This window comes from Elephantulus edwardii, unplaced genomic scaffold (genome assembly GCF_000299155.1).
Source record: "Elephantulus edwardii isolate Elephantulus edwardi_28Jun2011 unplaced genomic scaffold, EleEdw1.0 scaffold00095, whole genome shotgun sequence".
Lineage (NCBI taxonomy): Eukaryota > Metazoa > Chordata > Mammalia > Macroscelidea > Macroscelididae > Elephantulus > Elephantulus edwardii.
The window spans coordinates 6,820,474-6,841,202 of NW_006399845.1; the positions used below are offsets into that span (position 1 = coordinate 6,820,474).

The 20,729-nt window shown below is 44.1% G+C and overlaps 1 protein-coding gene and 1 pseudogene across 2 annotated transcripts in view; both read right to left on the reverse strand.

Annotated features, from left to right (window-relative positions):
* Window positions 1–20,729, reverse strand: part of ARHGAP26 (Rho GTPase activating protein 26) — a 636,281-nt gene that overhangs the window by 490,634 nt on the left and 124,918 nt on the right. The window lies entirely within an intron of this gene.
* The window catches only part of LOC102875552, a 121,525-nt pseudogene continuing 107,443 nt past the window's right edge, over window positions 6,648–20,729 (reverse strand).

Here is a 20,729-nt window from a genome sequence, read left to right on the forward strand (position 1 = left end):
TGGTGCTTCTAAGAAGCCCTGAAAATAGGCATGTTTTAGGGAGGGTAGAGGCATAAAAGGAGACCACACAAGTCAGATCAAAGGGTCTGCAGGGTGAGTGGGTCAGACAAAGGCCGAGAAGGGATAGGGCCAGCTGAGGATGGGGGTTCAGAAGGGCCGAAATGGCAGAAACGTCCCTCTCTACACCACAGCATTGCGATCGCGCCCAATGCCAAATGGAGTCCCTGGATAGAGCAACTGATTCATGTACCAAGGGGCTAGCAGAAAGGTTGGAGGTTCTCGACTACCCAGAGGTGCCTTGGAAGAAAAGTCAGGGACGCGTGGGACATCAAGGACATCTAGTTATCAATGCCAAGGGGAGACCAGCAGATGAAGGAGGGAGAGGGTAGCGATCCTGGCTTGGGCACCAAGGTTTAGCTTTTGCTTCTGGAATGTCCTTCCTTGTAGGGAGCAGGACTCCTCAAATCCCAGTGCGCACACAAAGAGCCCAGGGAGCTGCTGGTCACACTGCAGATGCAGCTTCAGGAGGTCCGCGTGGAACCCACACATTTCTAACCAGCTTCCAGTTAATGCCCAATGCTGCTGGCTCAGGGGTCCATTCTATGAGGGTCTAGACCCCTGAGAGCAAAGATGGCAGCTGCTTTACCCCTCTAGCACAAAGCCTAGAGCAGACGGCACTTCTATTAGTAATGTCATTATGTACCTCGCGACGGGACCAGCCGATAGCTGACCCTCCAGTAAGTTTTTAGGTGCAGTAAATGGTATGGGAAGACACTGGACATCTTTTCCCCACAGGGCAGCTGGTGGATTTACATGTCTTTAGGCTGACAGTCAACTCCTTTCCACTAAGCTACCCAAGCTCCCCTCTATTACTAATGGAGGGGTGAATAAATTAATTCTAAGGAGAACTTCAACTGGTGCAGACAGAAACCTAGAATGTTGTTGTTTATAACCGCCACTGATGCAGACTCATGGATATAAAGCAAAATGTTTCCTAAGGTTTTCAAGGCTGGCATCTATCAGCAACAGATTACCAGGCCCGTCTATCGCAGGAATCTAAAATAAGAATTAAAATGGCTATGTCCTTGCTCAGCCTCAGTCTGTGTAAGGACCCCAGGAACATCACGAAGCACTTGGTGGTACAGAGCTTGAAGACAGGGGCCCGAGCCATCCAAGTCCTCCCGGCACCAAAATTTCATCCAAAGGATTTTCTTATACTTTTTTGTTTGTTTGTTAAATGATGTGGGGATATACTGGAAATTTCTACCACAAGGAACACCTCAATGTCTCTCTCTGGAGGCAATTCACAAAAATCTAATTGAGAGAATGCACACGCTGTTAAGTCTCCACGTGTAACCATAGCAACTAATACCCCCCAAATTGAATGATGTCTTCAGCATGATGTGCTGGCTCAATTAGATTAAGAGGGTGACGTGTACCATCTGAAAATTTACGGTCATAAACTTATAGCAAAAGCCAGACCTTCTTGGAAGAGGTTTCTAAGTGAAAGGCCTTGCCAACAAAATGAAGAAAAGGCAGGAAGCCAGGAAATTAGTGCAACAGGGGGACTGGAGCCTCACTGCTGGGCCTCGCACAGGTTCACACCAACAGGCCAACACTAAGCACAGACACCGGGTTAAAGAACTTGCAAATTTGAGTTCTGCCAATCTGGTGATACGAGGTGCCATCAAGTGAATCTTTGACCCAAGCAACTTCACACATTACAAAGTGCTGTTCTTATTGTTGTTAGGTGTCACTGAGTCAACTAGCACTCACAGTGACCCTAAGAACAACAGAGGGGAAGCCCTACCTTGTGCCATCATCTTGATTTCCAACAAGCGTGAGCCCATTTTTCAGTCCTTGTGTCAAACCACCTTGCTGAGAATCATCCTTTCTTTCTCCGACCCTTTACCTCTCCCAGTATGATGCCTTTTCTCCAAGCTTCATCATCCTTTGCCTCCAAAGAGTACCCTGGTTTCACTTTCTCCAACTTGGGTTTGTTTGGTTGCTTTTGGCAGTCCATGGGACAGTCAGTACTCTTCAACAAGACTGCAATCCAAAGGCATCAATTCCTCTTCATTAATTCTTATTCACTGTCCAACTTTGAGATGCACAGGACGCAAGTCGTAATACCATGGCTCAGATCCAGAGTGCCTTAGCCTTTAAATCGGCATCCGATTTTGTACTTTGTAGAGGTCTTGAAAGCAGACTTTCCCAATGCAATGTTTTGATTTCTTGAGTGCTGCTACCATGGGTGTTCTTTGTGGATGGAAATAAAATTAAGTCCTTGACAACCATGATCAATTTTTCTCCATCTATCATGATGTTGCCTATTGGTCAGTTACAGAGCTGAACTATCTCACAGAATTTCCTAGACTACAATATTTATAGAGTAGACCTGGCGGGGTAGGGCATAAGGTATCAGACTACTATGCAACCAACATAAAACGGTTCAAACTCACCAAGTACTCCATGGAAGAAAGATGGCCAATCTCCTCCAGTAAGGGTTGGGAAAACTTTGAAAACCCAATGGAAGGTGACTATGAGTCACAATCAACTAAAGAGTAGTATTTATGAAAGGAGTCCTGGTGGTATGACTGTTAAAGCACTAAGTTGCCAAAAGATTAGCCATTTGACTCTACCAGCTCTTAAACAGGAGAAAGATGCCTCCGCCCGCTTCTGTAAAGATAACAGCCTTCAAAACCCATGGAGCAGTAATTAATTGGCAATGGAAGTCTTTGTGGAAGCAGATCCCAAAGAGCTGCTGGGAGAGTTCGAACTAACCTCTCATTAGCAGCTAAGCCCTTAATTGTCGATGCCAGTAGACTCCTTCCATCACTCTCAGAAAAGTCTTCAGAGAGCAGTATTTAAAATGGAAAAGGAGAAAACTGGAAAATACTCAAATACTTCAGTAAAAGAAATCGAGAGAAGGATGAGCAATCTCCTCCCACACAATTAACTGCCTCTGAAAACCTACTAGAGGGTCAGCTACGGGTCGGTCCCAACTCGATGGTACACAACAACTACAACAACCGAAACATCGAACTTTACCTGGTGCATATTTATTTCCATTGCAAAATAAGGTGACTCAACAGAGTGTGGAAATTCTTGTACAATATCGCTCATATCACAAACAAGCAAAATCCTGCTTCAGATTATCCAGAAATGACAGAGAACTATCAGAAATACAAGCTGGGTTTAGAAGAGGCCATGGCACTAGAGACATTATAATCTATGTCAGATGGATCTTGACAGAAAGCAAAGAGTACCAGAAGGATATCTACCTGCGTTTCATTGACTATGCAAAGGCAATTTGATTGTGTGGATCACAACATATTCTGGATAACCTTGAAAAGAATGAGAATCCCAGAACACTTGATTGTGCTTATTCAAAATCTATACTTGGAACAGGGAGCAGTCCTCAGAACAGAACAAGGAAACTGCATGATTCAAAATCAGGAAAGCAGTGTGTCAGGGATGCATCCTATCTCCATATCTTTTCAATCTATATGCAGAGCAGATCATTTGTGAGATTGAGCATTATGAGGAGGAATGTGGCATCAGGAATGAAGGAAGACTCATCAACAATCTACATTATGCAGATGATACAACCTTGCTTGGACCTGCCTGAAGCACTTGCTGCAAAAGGTCATGGACTATAGTCTTATGGATTGAAACTCAACATAAAGAAGACAAAGATACCCACCACCAATTGGTAATTATTGCCAATTAGCAGCATAATGATGGATGGAGAAGAGAACGAGGCTGTTAACATTTACAGCTTGCTCAGGTCCACAATCAACACTCTGGGTATCAGCAGACAGGAAACCAAAAGGCGACTTGAATTAGGTAAATCTGCTGTCAGGGACAATTTCCAGAGTACTGAGAAGTAACGATATCAGTCTAGAGACTAAGTTGCACCTGATCCATGGTCTTCACAAATACTTGCTATAAATCAGAGAGCTGGATGATGATTAAGGATGACAGAAGAAGAATTGATGTCTTTGAGTTGTGGTTCTGGAGAAGAGTCTTAAACATATCATGTACTGCCAAGATAACAAATAGGTCTGTCTTAGAGAAGGTAAAACCAAGTTTCTCCTTGGAGGCTAGGATTTTGAAGCTCTCTCTACATGTTTTGGACATGTGACCAGGAGAGACCAATCAATCATTGGAGGAAGAGTATCATGCTCTGAAGGGTAGATGACAAAGCAGGAAAGAAAGACCCCGAATGAGATGTATTGACACAGTAACTGGGACAATGGAGGTAGGTGTGTTGGAATCAGTCAGACTTGCTCAGGACAGGGCAACTTCAGAGCTGTTGTACACAGGGTCACTATGAGTCACAGGTGAGTCGACGGCACGTAACAACAACAGATTTCTACCAACATTCACGTTCCATAGGTCACTGTGGGAAAATAAATCTTTGGGTACATTGGTTTTTGGACGAGAAAACTGTGAATGAGAAATATGATACCTACAAAATCTATAAAATATTTTTTCTACCAATTCCATCAGATCTGTCTCTTGCTGAGTCTGTAAAATCACAGATGCTCTCAACAAATGACGATAAGCAAGAAGCTCACTTGTTGTTGTCATTGTTGTTGTTGGGCATCACCGAGGAGAGCACACCTCACAGCAACCCTACAAACAGCAAATCTGAACCCTGGCCTGTTCTGCTCCATTCCCATCATCTCTGACACAGTTGAGCCCAAAGCAGCAGTCACTGTGCAAATTCATCTAAATTCATCTAACAGTGAAACTCTGTTTCACTGACCCTCCACCTTTCCAAGCATGATGTCCCTTTCCAAGAAATAGCCTCTGCTAGTAACATGCCTCAAGTATGTGGGACGAAGCTGTGTCTTCTTTGCCTCCGAGGAACACTCTGGCTTCACTTTCTCCAAGACATATCTGTTTGTTCTTTTGGTAGTCTACAGAATATTCAGTACTCTTTTCCAACACCAAAGGTTAAAGGTGTCATTCTGTCATCCTTATGCTGGGTCCAGCTCTCAGATGCATAGCAAGTGATATAAAAGACCATGGCCTGAATCAGGCACACTTTCATCTTCAATCTAATATAGCTCCCCAACAATTTGGAGGGCTGTTGAATCCACACTTTTGCAGTATATTATGCTTCCTGATCTCCTGAATTCTAGTATGGATCCAAGTAAGATGAAGGTATTCAGACTTTCAATTATTTTCACCATCTTTCATGACCAGTGGTGAGAATTTTTGCTTTCTTGATCTTGACATGCAATCCATATTGAAAGCTGTAGTTCTCTGATCTTCTTCAGCAAGTCCTTCAAGTCCTCCTGACTTTCAGCAAGCAAGGTTGTGTTCTTCTTAACAGAGATTATCGATGAGTCTTCTTCCAATCCTGATGCCACATTCTTCTTCAGAGTCCAGTTTCTCAAATAATTTGCTCAGCATACAGAATGAATAGGTATGGGGAGAGGATACAACCCTGACACTTTCCCTTCTTAATTCTAAACCAAATGGTATTCCCTTGTTCTGTTTGGCACAAGAATCTCTGTCTAGGTACAGGTTTAACATGAATACAATAAAGTGTTTTGGGATTTCCATTCTTCTCATTTAGCTATAATTCGTTATGATCTACAGTCAAATGTCTTTGCATACTCAATAAAGCACCAATAGGCATTCTTCTGGTATTCTCTGCTTTTAGCCAGGATCAAACTCACCTAGGCAATGATGTCCCTGGTGCCATGGCCTCTTTTACACCCCTCTTAAACTTCTGGCATTTGTCTATGCACTGTTCTAGTTGATTTTGAATTACCTTTAGCAATATGCTTGCATGGGTCATTAATGACATGGTCCTATTGAGAGGGGAATGGGAGAGGAATGGGAGAGGGTCAGCAGGAATGCCTCTGTATCTAAAGGCCAGAGGGGCTGTAACATGGTAAGACACCCCCCAAGTTTCCCTAAACGAAGAGACTAACACGCACTTCTGCTTCTATAAATTCCCACCAATGTTCTGTACTACCAATGAGAGAACTCTGTCAACTCCCATCAGCGCTTTGAAACCACCAATGAGAAAACCCCACAATTGTTCCTTTGTCTACTACAAAAAGCCCAGGATAAAGGGGTTTGAGGAGCACAGCCATTTCTGGTCAACAGTCCTGCCCCTCTTTAAAATGCAGGGTTTTCTCTCCCTCTGGTCTCATCTTCCCACAACACTATATTTTCCATATTCTGCTGGATCACCTTTCCTGGGAATGGGAACAATTAAGGATCTGTTCCAGTCTTTGGAAATTTCTTCCAAATTTCCTGGCCTAGAGCACCTCCAGGGTCACACATGTTAGTTGAAACATGTCAATTGGGATCCCACTGATTTCCTAATTCCAGTTTGCTAGAAAACAGAAGTCAAGGCCAACTATCTTTTTGTAATCCCTACATTTTTCTAATTTATCACACACAAAAAAATAAACACAACAAACAAACCCAAAACTCAGCCTGACATTCAGAAATTTACTTACATTTAAAAATCAAACTCAAGTGACCGTCTATCAGAATTTTTTTTTTTGTTAACATTACAAACCTAGTTTAATAAATAATAGAAACACAGGTGACTGTTCTCCAGGAGAATACCCAGTTCTTGAGGGCCCACTCAGAGTCTTCTCTGGGACTACACACTACACTGCCACTTCCACTCGGGCCAGTCTAATGATGCGGCCTTGGAGTTTGTAGCCATCCTGCCTTACCAATGCCACAGTGCCTGGCTGCACCCCAACACCGGCTGGCACATGACAGATAAGTTCATGCTCACGAGGGTCATAGTTGTCTCCAATGGGTGTCATCTTTTCCAGGCCATGCTTGGCAAGTACACTTTTCAGCTTTGCTTCTAAAAGTGACAACCCTCGGAAGACCTTCTTCAGAGTGAGCTTCTGGTCCTCAGGTTCTGCTTCTTCAGAAATACATTCTGAAGGGAGCTCTGGTGGCCTAGTGGCAAGACGCTGCACTGCAATCCCAGAGGTACACGGTTCAAATCCACCAGATGCTCTGCTGGAGAAGGAGGGGGCAATCTCCTCCTGTACCAGTCAGATCTGATTTGACGGTACACGTAAAAATTAAAAAAAAAAAAAAGACTACATTCTGTAGTCTTCTCTAAAATATCTGCCACCTCCACCAAGTCCTTATAGAAACTCTAGATTCCGAACATCTTGGCATCTTCCACACATCCCTGGGTCTGCTGCCTTATGTTTTCGGAATCAATCACAGCTCTCTGGTATCACACTGTTAAGTCTTGGACTTCCTTCTCCAGTTTAACAGCTTTTAGCCTTTAGGCTCATTTGGCCAGAGAGGGCCCAAGCTCACCAGGGGGTCCTCAGAGCTGCAATCCTCACCAGTGGTCCTCTGGGTGGCCATGCTGAAAGGACGCAGCCATCCCCTGCTACAGGTCACAGCACTGGAGGCCTGAAGGCACTGCGCCCGCCATGGGACCTCCCACAAGCTCCATCAGATTTCTGAGGCTGTAATCTTAAGGGAAGGAGACTGTTCATCCTTCTTCTGCAGAGCTGTTCATGGGTTCAGACCTCTGGACGCATGAAGCCTTTGGTTATTCATGCAACATTCCAAAACCTACAGCACCAGAGCTTCCTAGAGTATATATTCAACAGTTACTGACTCAGAATCAGAGGCAGCAGAGCCTGGTCATAGACACAAGAACAACTGTATTTCTAGTCTGCTTCTCAATAGGCAAGATGGATTTGAGTGTAACCAAGAATAAGACAAGGTATAAATCAGTATCTCCAAGCAGCCACATAAGCACAGAATTCTGGTCAAGAGCTGGAGGTCAGGAAACAGACTTCCGGTGCTCAGAATCCCTCCTGAACAACTTACTGCCTCTCTGTACTCAGTTCCACCTGTGTGGAGTAACGATAAAAGGAAACCTACTTCCAGTTCCTGTGAGAAGGAACATGACAAATAGCAGTGCTTAGTACAGAACCTGGCCAGGCTGTCAATGAAAAATGTTACTGCTGTTGTTATGTGCCGCCAAGTTGCCTGCAACTTAATAGTGCTAATGTACAGTAGCTTTGAACCCTGCCCTATGCTCACTATCTCTGACTCACTTACTCCCATTACAATATTGATACTATAAGGTCCCTGGGTGGCACTGGTGGTACTTGCTAGTAACCAAGAAGTTGGAAGATTCCCAACAAGTAGCACCTAAGAAAAGGTGATCTGCTTCTTTTAAGATTGTTGTTGTTGTTGTTGTTGTTGCTATTGTAGTATACCATTGAGTTGGAAATGACCGATAGCTGACCCTCTTGCGGGTTTTCAGAAACAGTTAATCACATGGGAGGAAACTGCCCATACTTCTCGCGCGGAGCAGCTGGTGGCCTTGAACCACGTCTCTTTAGGATTACAGTGCAGTGTCACGAGGCCACGAGAGCAACCTCGAAATCTCTATGGAGCAGTCTTATTGCATAATGCAAGGAGTAGCCATGAATCACATGCAACTCCAAAGCAAATAAGACCGTTAATATTATGGAGTTTTCCATAATAATGCAACAGATAAATCCCCAGGCTAACGTATTTCTGCATAAAGACAGGAGAGGAGCCAAGCCACCTGGTCTCCTGGGCACCCATTCTGCGTGCCCTGGGCCCCACCACCCTGCTGACCTCCCATCACCCTCCCTGTCACCCTGCTTGAAGCTGCATTAGTAAGATCTAAAAGGAATCAGCATACTTCCTGGGCAAATGCAGAACTCCTTGCTGTTAATACCACAGGAAGCAAGGTAGTGATTCCTCAGCACCAGAAGAAACTCAATTAGAAAAGGAAAACCTGTTTGTCTCCCCCTGGATTAAATTAGTGCTTCCTGAAAAAGAAAGAAAGAAAAAGGACTGAGCTATTCAGAAGAGAGCCACACCTAATAACAGCCTCAGAAATTAGTTTCACTTTCTTTTATCCTCTTATCTTCCCTGCTGCAACTCAGCACATGCTGTGCTCTCTGGACTAACAGGGAGTGCCAGGTGGGCAGATGGTCCCCCTCCTTCCAGGTTCCCTCCCTACGTTCCTCAATTTACTGCCTCCTTCCTAGTGGTGCCATGAAAGAAAGAAGGCTACAGTGTGCTTCCGTAAAGATTATAGCCAAGAACACCCAATCGAACAGTTCTAGTCTGCAACACATGGAGTTCTTTTAAGTTAAAATCGATTCAATGGCTACAGGTTTCATTTGGTGGTGTTTACTCGGCAGTGCCAGCTTATCTCCAACCCACAGTCCAAATAAGAACCGCGCTTCAGCCAGGGACCACAAGCGCCTACCGCCTTGCTCCTGACCATCCAAGAATTACAGCTGTGCCCTGCTCGCCTGGGTACCCTTACCCAACCACTTCAACAAAAAAATGTCTGGAGTTGGAGCCTGGGGATCCAGGCTTGCCAGGCAGTTTTTAATACATACTCAAGTTTGAGAAATGGTAATACACTCAGTTTGAATCTACCAGCTGCTTCACAGGAGAAGGAAGGCAATCTTTTACAATTAAAAAAAAATGCTTCTGAATACCTGTTGGAGGGTCAGCTATGAGTCAGTTTAAACTCAGTGGTACACAACAACAACAACAACAAACCTCTCAAGGACCTGTGGTGGCTTGGTGGTAAGGAGCTGTGCTGCCAACTCAAAGGCACATGGCTCAAATCCACCAGGTGTCCCACAGGAGAAAGATGGCAAGCGCCTCCTGTGGGATTTACTGCCTCTGAAAATCTTCTGGAGGGTCAGCTATGACTAAATATTACACAACAACAGCTACAAACCTCTCTAAAGTTCTGAAGCGCAGAGATGTCTGTTTAAGGACTAAGGTGTGCCTGATCTAAGGCACAGTATTATCAATTGTTCCCTGTGCATCTGAAAGTTGGACAACGAATAAGGAAAACCAAAGAACTAGTGTCTTTGAATTGTTGAAGATAATGAATATCCATTCCATGGACTGAACAAACAAATCTTGGAGAGAGTGCAACCAGTGTGCTCCATAGAGGGAAGGATGGTGAAACTCCATGTCACATACTTAGAGCATGTAATCAGGAGGTTGTTGTTGTTGTTAAGTGCCGTCGAGTCGCAGGCGACTCATAGCGACCCTATGAAGGAGAGTCCTCGACGCTTGGGAGTCTTTCATTCTCTCTCCAGGTTCATAAGGATTCCGGAGGCAAGTTATTATGGAAGTGGATGCCACTCCTCCTTCCAAGAATCAAGAGGAGATAGTCTATAAAAAAGGTAGAGGGTCCGTGAAAGAGAGGAAGCTCTTCAGAGATAGACCGACTCTGTGACAATGGGCTTGAACATGGTAGAAATCATAAGGACGGCGCAGGACCGGGCAAGGTTCGGATCTATTTTGTTGTTCACAGTGGTAGTCAATTTGATGGCACCTAACAGTAAACCTTCAGAACATCCAGTACTAAATGCTAGTAATGAAAGCTCTCCAAACTATGGAGGTAAAACCCCACAGCGCAAGCTGGAACCTCTAATTCCTGAGTAGGCTTACACATGTCCTCAAAGTGGGCAATTAATGCTCGTAGCAGAGGAAAACACTAGGTGACAGTCAAGGTAGGAGGAGTGAACACCACAATTCAGCTCGAAAAATCACAAATTCCCAGCCCTGAATCTCTTCCAACTTGCTCTTGATCATGCTTCTCATTCTAAAGCCCACATAGCTCATGGAGCGCGGCTCTGTTTATGGTCTGACGTGCACAGAGCCCGATCACAGCACCTGGGGCTGATGAATGGACCTGCTGCTGAGCGCCCAGAAACCCATCCGGAAACCAGGCTTCCCACACGCAGGGGCAGCTGCTTTCAGCGCGGGGAAACACAAGCACTCCCAAAGCCACAGGCTGGGGCTGCCAGCACACAAGCTCTGCCCAGTCTTCTCTGAGCCTGCACACAGCATCGAGGGATCTAAGAATAGTGACCACAGGGCAGCTGAGAAGTGGGCATGAAACCTGTGCACTGGCACAGATTCACGCACACTGAAAGGTTTAACTCAGCTTAATGCTCTGCCATCACTACCCTGCAATATTATATATAATGTCATCTTTGGAACCTATGTTTTGCAAGCAGTATTGGGTGGGACAGAGAAGCATGGACACGAGCACAGGAGATCCATATATCAAGTGTGTCCTGCGTGTCAAATATGGTTACTTGCTGACCTGTGTGCCCACAAGCACAGAATTTTGGAGTCATGATGTACAGGAAACACAAGACAGGTACAATCTAAGTGTGTAATGTCTATACCTGAGTTAGCAAGGACATGGTAAACATGTACTATGTACAGCTGAGTCTGTGGACCTGCCCCAGTGGCCACGCTTTCCATTCGAACCAGAACTTGCTTCCAATGAAGAAAGAAGGCTAAGAAACAGGAACAGCCAAGGAGCTCTGTTACGTCGTCCTTACTCGTGTTACTTCTCTGTATTAGCCAACCTACTGCTGAAAATACTGACAGAGAAGGAAAGGAAAAGTCGGCCAGCCCCTAGTTCCTTCTCCTCCCAGTGCTTCCTTCTTACCAGTAAGCTGGAGGCTGAGTGTGAGGAGATGCGTATCAAGAAGTGAAATAAAAACAGTTGCATTAATTCCATGCAGTATTTCCACTGTTTTGGTAAGAACGAAATAAACACACCCGAACAAACTCCAAAACATGACCTGTGTGATGTCAGCTATTCTGCATAAATGCTCTGATACCTACACCGAGAATTGCCACCAAACAATAGTAAGGACTTGGGGTAAAATTCAAATCAGTAATTGGAAATGTTAGGGGGTTTGTAACTTAGAATGATATTAAATGCAAAAGGCCTTTTCCTGACAAAGAGTTCATGAAATATATGTGTACTGTCTTCATCAGCACCTTTCCCAGTGTCTGCTTGCTTGCTGGTAGTGTTTTGCACAAGGGGGAGGGGGCCCACATTTACATTTTGCATTGGGTCCCACCTCTCATGAGAACAGAACAGCTGAGATTGCTGTGAAGTCTCACTCCACGCTCTCTCATGTCCTGGACCGGGAGCCCTCTATCCCCACTGTACTCCCAAGACCAAACCTCGCTGTCTCTCTGTCCCTCCAGACCATTGTGCCTCACTGGTCCAGGATGATTTTTCAAAAGGTAGATCTGTATTGACACCAGCTAGCTCTGTATCCTTCTTACATATGGCTCTCTTTCCGTTTTTCTCAAACCTCACCAATGCCTACAAACTGGTGTGGTCTGCACGCCCCACCAACCAATCCCTCTCTGCGCTTCCAGCCCCACCAGCTGACTTTCACATCCGCAAATGTCCTGGGACCTCTCCAGCCACAGAGCCTGGCACATCGTGTTCCCTTGGTCTGGAACACCCCCACCCTCTTTCCACCTAAGTCAGTGCCCTTTTGATCCTTCCAGTTAAAGGGTCACTTCCACAGGAAAGCAACCTCCTCTAATCCCCCAGATCTGGTTGGCCACCCGCAACTCACCCCCAGTTGTGAACTCTCAAAGCTCCCTTTACCTGCCTTGACACAGAGGGTAATTTCCTTTTATTTTGATGCACCACCCCAATCACACTGTAAACCCTGTGAGGCTGCAGCCAAGTCTATTTAGTTCATGAAGGAATGTCCATCACCATTCTAAGCATGTCTGAAGTCCTCAGTAACTGTTTTTAATTAAATAATTAGGTACATGGATATGAACATGACTCTTCCTAAGAGTTCTCTAAGGAGTAAACCGCGCAATTCCCTTTTTGCAGAAAAGGAAAGCGTGTGTCACAGAAAGGAAGCTAAAAACTATCATCTCATTCTCACACACACACACACACACACACACACACACACACACACACACCCTGATCCAAATGCCATTTCTTAAGTTTAACCACATTCTCCATCCACTTTCTTTCTATTCCTTCAGTAAGGTGCCTATGTTTTTAAGGTACCACTAAACCTACTTAAAAATCACTTGGCCTAAAGGCAAATAGCAGGAAAGGTTGTGTGTGTCTATCTAGATAATACTGGTATCCTACAATTTAAATACATAATCTGATGGATCACAGCATTTTAGCAATTATGACAATTTACATCATGTAAATGAAGAAGCTACCTCTTCTGACACATTACATGTCACTTGAGGGGAATTTATTTTTTTTTAAAAGTATGTTAAAAAAGACATTTTTTTTTTTTTTTGGAAAGTGTTTCTCAATTTAGCTTTGGAAAGTCACCTCAGGCAGATTGCCCCAGATATACTGAATTGGAAGTTCTGGGAAATAAATATGGAAATTTGCCTTTCCAACAAGCTGCCGTGATGCTACTCACACATTTAAGGGCCAATACTCTAGGAAAGAAAACCCAGGGTGGTACCAATGGCTATCTGTTGAGTGCTAACCAAAAGGTTAGTGGTTTAGAGTCAACCCTGAGGTGCCTAGGAAGAAAGGCCTGGTAGCCTACTTCCGAGAAACAGGCCACTGAGCCCTGTGGAGTGCAGCTCAACTCTACCACACACACGGGGTCACCTGGGTTGAAATCAACTCCACAGCAACTGGATACTGCTGGATTGCCCACAGAAAGACACTTCTGGGCAATATTTAAACACCAGAGGACCTGGAAGAAGCCACATTCATAATTCTGCACCTAAGAAAGAAGCAGAGAAACAAGAAAAGGACAACCAAGTCCTGTAGACCCGGAAAGTCCCTGGCTGCCAGCCTCCAAGACAGCAGAAGGAAGCTGTTCCCAGAGGAAAGAGGGACCATGGAAAAACCCTAGGCCATTGTTCGCGGGGTCATTAATTACTGAGGGTGTTTTACTGTAGAGGACACTTCCTCCTCTCCTGAGGTCTCCCGGACGGTCAGTAAGCTCTGACATTCTCCCCACAGGAAGGCTGGGTGAGCCGTAGCCGGAACTGCACGAGCAGAACCACTGCTCGAAGTTTCACAGCTAATTTTTTTTTGCCTCTGGGGAGAATCCTGTGCCCAGGAGCTCACACTGGAGACTGACAGCTAGCCACTGCTGGCCTCGCTTACTTCCAGCAAGCTTCTCTGCCTCTTGTCAGCCCAGAAAGCCTGAGGAACAAGACAACTGGAGGAATCCTGCAGTGCTCCTCCACTGTCCCCTCTTTCCTGAGGAAGCCAGAGCCCTGAAGCTATGCTGTTGTTATATGTCAAGCCAATTCCATGTGGCAGGTTTCACAGCTGCCCCATGTGACACAGCAGAACTGCCCAGCAGGTTTTCTGGGCTGTCATCTTTACAGAAGCAGATCACCAGGTCTTTCTGCCATAGAGCTGCTGGGTAGACTTGAAATGCCAACCTTACTGATTTAAGTGGCATTAGTCACTTAAAGTCATACTGTTACCAAAATCTAGGTGCTCTGCAGCAATATACCCATCCTGACTCAGTAGATATTCTGGCCCTGACCTCACTGACGGCCGCTCTCCTTCCAGCTTGGAACACATGGGCCATACACGCTTCCTTTCCATTTCCACATTTTACACATTATCTGTGGCCAAAGACGCCCTCTTCCATTCCGTCCACAGACATTAACATCACAGCTGCTCACACTTCCTAGCACCCTCCATTGGCCTAGAAGGACCCCATGGTACCTGGATTACCTCATCCACTTTCCATCCCTTCTCAATATGAGCAGCTCCAGTGCTCAGCAGAGCTCAATGGCATCAGCTCAAATAGATTGCAAGTGTCTAGTCAGGATCATTCGGAGATTTCCCTCTCCATCACTTGGCCAAGAAACAGGAGCTGTGTCCATAACTCTGTCTTCTGTGTGACTCCCCATGCCTTTGATTATACTCTTGTCAAGGTGTTCCCCACAGTGTACAGTTCACTCTATACAGATTCTGTTATTCATTCAGTAAACTACATTGTGAACACCTATGAGCCCAATAAAATAGTCATCAATGAGCTAGAGATAACCTTAAAGTAGGCATAGCCCCTGCCTTCAGGGCACTGCAGACAGGGGTAGAGACTGGAAATCCATCATTAATACTACTTCCCTATAAAACAATCTTGTTTACACCTTATCTCCTCTGCTAAATTGTGTCCTATTCTGCAGTGCTAAGGCCTATATTCACGTAACAGTCAGTAATGATGGATGGACCGACGGATGGATGGAATGACAAAAGAATGAAGAGGTAAACAAAGTATAGATGCAAGAGAGGGAAGAATAATGCCTGGTACATAAGGAGCAGATAATTATAATAGAGACGTAAGTAGATAAACAGATGAGTACATTGTGTGGAACTTCTAGTTAAGCAAGAATAGTCGATGCAGGGATGAACAGATGGACCAATAGAAAGCTGGATGGAAGCATGTTATTGCTGTTAAATTATGTTACCCTAACTTCTAGCAACCTATATACAAACAGAACAAAACTCTGCCTGACACTCTGCCAACCTCTCCACCTCTTTGTGCTCAACCGATTGGTACAGTCACTGCGTCGATACCTTTCCTTGACAGTCTTCCGACACCTCACTGATCTTGCATTTTTCCAACCATAACGGCTTCTTCTGAGAACGGGCCCCTGCTGACAACACGGCCAAAGTATGTGAGATGACGTCTCACCACCTTTGCTTTTAAGACTATCTAGAGCCCTCTCATATGGCATCTCTAGAACTTCCACTGTATTTCATATCCCAAACCAGCTAGCTGCCTCCTAGCATCTAAAACAAACAAAACTTTACGTGAATTTGAAATTCCACTTCATCTCTAAGCATTCAGGAGAAAAACAGCTTTCTCAACACAAATATGCTCTATGCTGTTTCCTGTCCCTCCTCCAGTAGTGTGGTATCTGGAAATCTATCTTTCAGCACCACACAGAGAATATTTACTGCTAAAATGGTAATTTCGCTCCTGCCTAAATGCACACCACAGACTACTGCCTGGTTGTGTCATTTTTAATTATTATTTTTGAAAGCCTTGGAGAGATTTTTCTCTGAGGGATTTTGAGCTGACTCTAAGAATTTCATTGTCACTTCTGGCAAGAGAAGGAGAGCGAAAATAAAAACAACCCAATGAGCTGAAGGGGACTCTGGGTGGGAGAGACCTGGGGCTCCTTCTCACGGCAAACCCCTCAAAACCTCTCTTCTATGGCAGCCTGTGGTAGGGCATTTACCACACCAACAAACCAGAAGCCGTAACCCAAGACATTTAGCCTTCCAAAGAACAGCTGGTCTCAGAGGCACACATGCCTCATCCTGGATCTGGCTTCTGTCACATTGGAGGATCTGCATTTCCAGGGTTTGCTTGGCCTCTCATATGTGAGTTTAAACAACTCAGAAAAGAGGAGGTCTCTTTTTCCCTTGATCTCTGTCTGCAGAAGGAAATAATAAATTTCAATCTCTGAGAATAACCACGCCGTTGTCTCTGCTTCCAAGTCAGGATCAGCATTCTGGCAATAGGTTCATTCATGGATCTTTCAGCTACTCATTGAGCACCTGCTGTGGGCCAGGAACCAAAGGAGGCAGCGAGAGAAAAACCAGGACAAAACAGACACAGCCCTTACCCTCCCAGCCCTGCAACCTCATGGAGACAGATCCTGAAACAAATAAATACGCTAACACTACACTCATTGACAGTTCAGGAGCCAGAATACAAAAATACAGAGGAAGGCAAGAGAGGAATAATGCCAAGAGTAGCAAGCAAAGGATATTCCCACTACCTTCATGCAAAGGAAGCAAGGCACACCCAAAGTCACAGTGGAAGCAGTTTATTGGCTACAGAGAAAAACTTTCAAGACAGATATTAACACCCACCCTACACCCATTGTGGTCTCAGAAGCTTCATGGAAGCACACAAATGTCAAAACCATATCAACAACTACAATTGGAACACATGCTTACTATGTGTCAACTAAACTGTTTAAAAAATAGCTAATTCTTCCCTCATAAAGTGCTACCTCCTCTCATGATCTCTGGCGCAATAGGCTTAGTGCTAAAGAGCTGCCCTGTCCACCTAATGGCAGCTGGTTCGAATCCAAAAGCTGCTCCATGGGAGAAAGATGGACAATCTCCTCCCATGAAATTTCCTGCCTCTGAAAATCCACTGAAGGGTTAGTTAAAGTTGATTCTGCTAACAAAACAAACAAAAAAAGCTGAAAGTGAACAAAAATGGCCTAGCATTCCACCAGCTCTCAAATTTTTTGTGGAGTGCTGATGGCTTCGTTCGTCCATCTAACAAGCATTCAGTAAGCAATTAGTTGTTGTTAGGTGCAGTCAAATCAACTGCAAGGCATAGCTACCTAGGAACAGTGGATCTGAACTTTGTTCTGTCCTGTGCTATCCTTCACCATCTCTGATACACTCAAGCCCATTGTTAAAATCACTGTGTCATTCCATCTTGTTGAGAATACGACTGGCTTTTCACTGACCTACCATCTTTCCAAAGATAATATTCTTTTCGAAGGCCCAATCACTTCTAGCAACATGGCCAAATTATGTGAAACGGAGTTTCAATACCCATGCCTCCAAGAAGCACCCTGGCTATACTTTGTCCATGACATATTTGTTTGCTGTCTTCTCCAATACCACAAATCAAAGATACTGATTCTTCTGTCTTTCCTAGTCCAACTTTCGAATGCATAACAAGTAATTAAAAAGATCACAGCTTGATTAAGATGCACCTTAGTCTTTAAACTTAAAGCATTGCTCTTTAACATCTCAGACGTCCTTATCAGTGAGGACAGGTGTTGGGCTGTTAAACAAAAGGTTAATGGTCTGAATCTACCAGCCATACCACAAGAGAAAGATGAAGTCATCTACACCAGCTAAGCCTTTACAGTCTCAAAACCCCTACACTCTCTCCTACAATGGTTCTATGAGTCAGAATCAACTTGATGGCAGTGAAGTTTCCTGATTTTCTTCTTGTTCTTTTTATGGGACAAATAGAAAAGCTGGGTGCTCCAAACCATTCATCTATCTGATCAGCTGCTCATCCTCAGAATCTACTTGATGGCAACAGGTTCTGGTTCTGGGCCATTTTGGTTTTTCCTATGATATTATGAGAATGCTTTAGTGGCCTAGTGGGTAAAGGGCTGAACTGCCAACTCAAAGGCACATGGTTCAAATTTACCTGTTGCTCTGTGGGAGAAAGATAAGCCATCTCCACTCGTGCAATTTACAGTCTCTGAAAACCCACTGGAAGATCAGCCACAAGTTCATTCTGACTCGATAGCACATAACAACACTAGGATCACCAGAGTGCATAACCCAGCTCTCTGGGAGCTTACAGTTTCATGCCAATGTGAACCCAAGCATAAAATATGTCTCCTACAAACTGAGAAAGATCCTCAACATTTGTTAAGACATGGATTTTTAAGGTTAGTCTACAGATTAGACTAAGTTAATTTAGTCTTAGGTTAGGTTAAGGATTCTCAACAATGGCCAACAATTTACTAAACACTTGTTACGTTCCTGGTCCCTGTTAATGTCACTGCCATATATATGTCTTTGAGTTGACTCCAACTCATAGTGGCCAGAGTGCTCCTTGGAGGCAAAGATGATGAAGCTTCGTCTCTCATATTTTGGACATGTCGTGAGGTGAGGCTATTCCTTGGAAAGATGGAGGGTCAGCAAAGGAAAAGAAGACCCCCAATGAGATGGATTAACACTGTGACTTCAGCAATGGGCTCTAGTGTGTGAGAGACTGACAAGATGGCACAGAATAGGACACGTTTCAGGCTGGCTGCTCAGAGGGTCTCTAGGAGTCGTACTCAACTTGGTGGCACCTAAGAACAACATAGTGTCCCTATGTGTGACAGAATGAAATCCTGCCCAGTCCTGCGCCACCCTGCTAGTCTCTGCCACGCTCACGTCCACCGCTGCAGCAGCAGTGTCAGTCCCTCTTACCGAGGGCCTTCCTCGCCATCACTGACCCTCCGATTTCCTAAACACAATGTCCTCTCCAAGGACTGGCCCTTCCTGGAAATGTGTATATGAGACTAAATCTCCCCATTCTCGCTTCTAAGGAGTACCCTGACTTCATTTTTAAAGATAGTGTATTTTGTGATTGCATAACAATCCAGTGTGCTTTGCTAACTTTCACTCTACTCACAAACTAAAGACACTATCATGTGATTCTCAAAAAAACCCTTTAAGAAGAAAGATCATTGTTGTTAGCTGCCATCAAATGAACCCTCAACACAGGTCAACACCACGAACAACACACAAAACACTGTTGGGTCATGAACTGAACACTGCAATTCATAGGGAGCTTTTTCTTCTATTTAAGTGTGTATTTTTTTAATTTGACTGAAATTTTAGAAAGCATATTGGTTTTTAATTCAATCATTTAGACACATTTTGTTTTATAACATAAATCATCACAGTGTAACCATGTTTAACCTACTTCATCTCTTATTCTCATTTCCATTAATTCTTCTACGCAACCTCTTTCTGCCTTCAGGTATTCTTGGAAAAATGCTGCTCTCCTGACCATATATAGTTGTCATTCTAAGAAATGAGTACTTAGTTGGTGTTACTACTCCTCCGTTGTTGTTGTTGTTGTTGTTTTTGTTGTGTTCCATAGTCGGAACTGACCCCTAGCTGACCCTCCAGCAGGTTTTCAGAGGCAGTTAATTGCATGGAGGAGACTGCCCATCCTTCTCCTCCCGTGGAGCAGCTGGTGACCTTGAACTGCGTGCCTTCGGGTTTGCAGCATAGCTTCTTTCCACTAGGCCATCAGAGCTCTCCAAAGACCTGTTTATTACTTGGCTAAAATTTATCTCACAGGATTGTGTTTTGCTCCAGGTTGGAAAAATGGCTGCAGGACATATTCTTGGAGGTTCTATAAGACTCTGTCAGACAAGTAAGCCTTGTTGTTGTTGTTGTTGTTGTTTGATGCCGTCGAGTCGTAGACAACTCACAGCAATCGTATGAGCGAATGGCCTGAGCACTCTTCATACATAGAGTTTCCGGAGGCAAGCCATTTAGAAAGTGGATGCCACTCCTGCTTCCAGGCTTAAAAGTCAGGTAGTACCTGTAAACTACTCTCAATTAGCAGAAATAACACAAAATAACTTTTAAAATTAACTAACTTAGATCCTAAGTGTCATAACGAAAGAATAGTAACAAATTCCTATTTCATCATCAATCAATCTGTCCCTGATGTTAGAAACCTGAGAAAAAGGCCCTAAGCCCCCAGTATAATTCAAACTAACTTAACTGCTACTACTCTTGGAGTGTTCAATAGGGACCTGAAATAGGAAAAGGATGAGCCAAAACCCAAATTTCTTTAAACTGCTATGACAGAATACTTAAATTTTTTTAAAAATGCTTTTTATTACTGTGTCACATTTTCCCCTATTCAAGATCTTTTACAGGAGTCAGAGGTGGGAGCCTGGCACCATCTAGCTCCTCTGGTTTCAAAACCTTGGAAGTTGAATTTTGCATAGTTCATTAGGCCTTTGAACTAACTGTTTTTCTGCTATATCTCTGTTTTTCTTTCCTCTTTTCTTGTTTTGGACAGGAAAAGACAACTGTATCTGTACCTTCCATGATCATTCACAAGCTCTGAAGACTCCAACTGATAAGCACCCAAGTAGGATGGAAACAGTGTCTTTGTAGACTTTGATAAGCCAAATAACCTTGATATATTCTAAGACTATGGTCCCAAGGTTGTGTTGTGTCATCTGCATATCGCAAATTGTTGATAGATCTTCCACCAATCTTTTTTTTCTTAAATTATATTTTATTAATTTTCATAAACATTTACAGAGATTTTGGGCTTCCACTCATTCATTGTTGCACTATTCTCTCTACCCTCCTCCCAGTT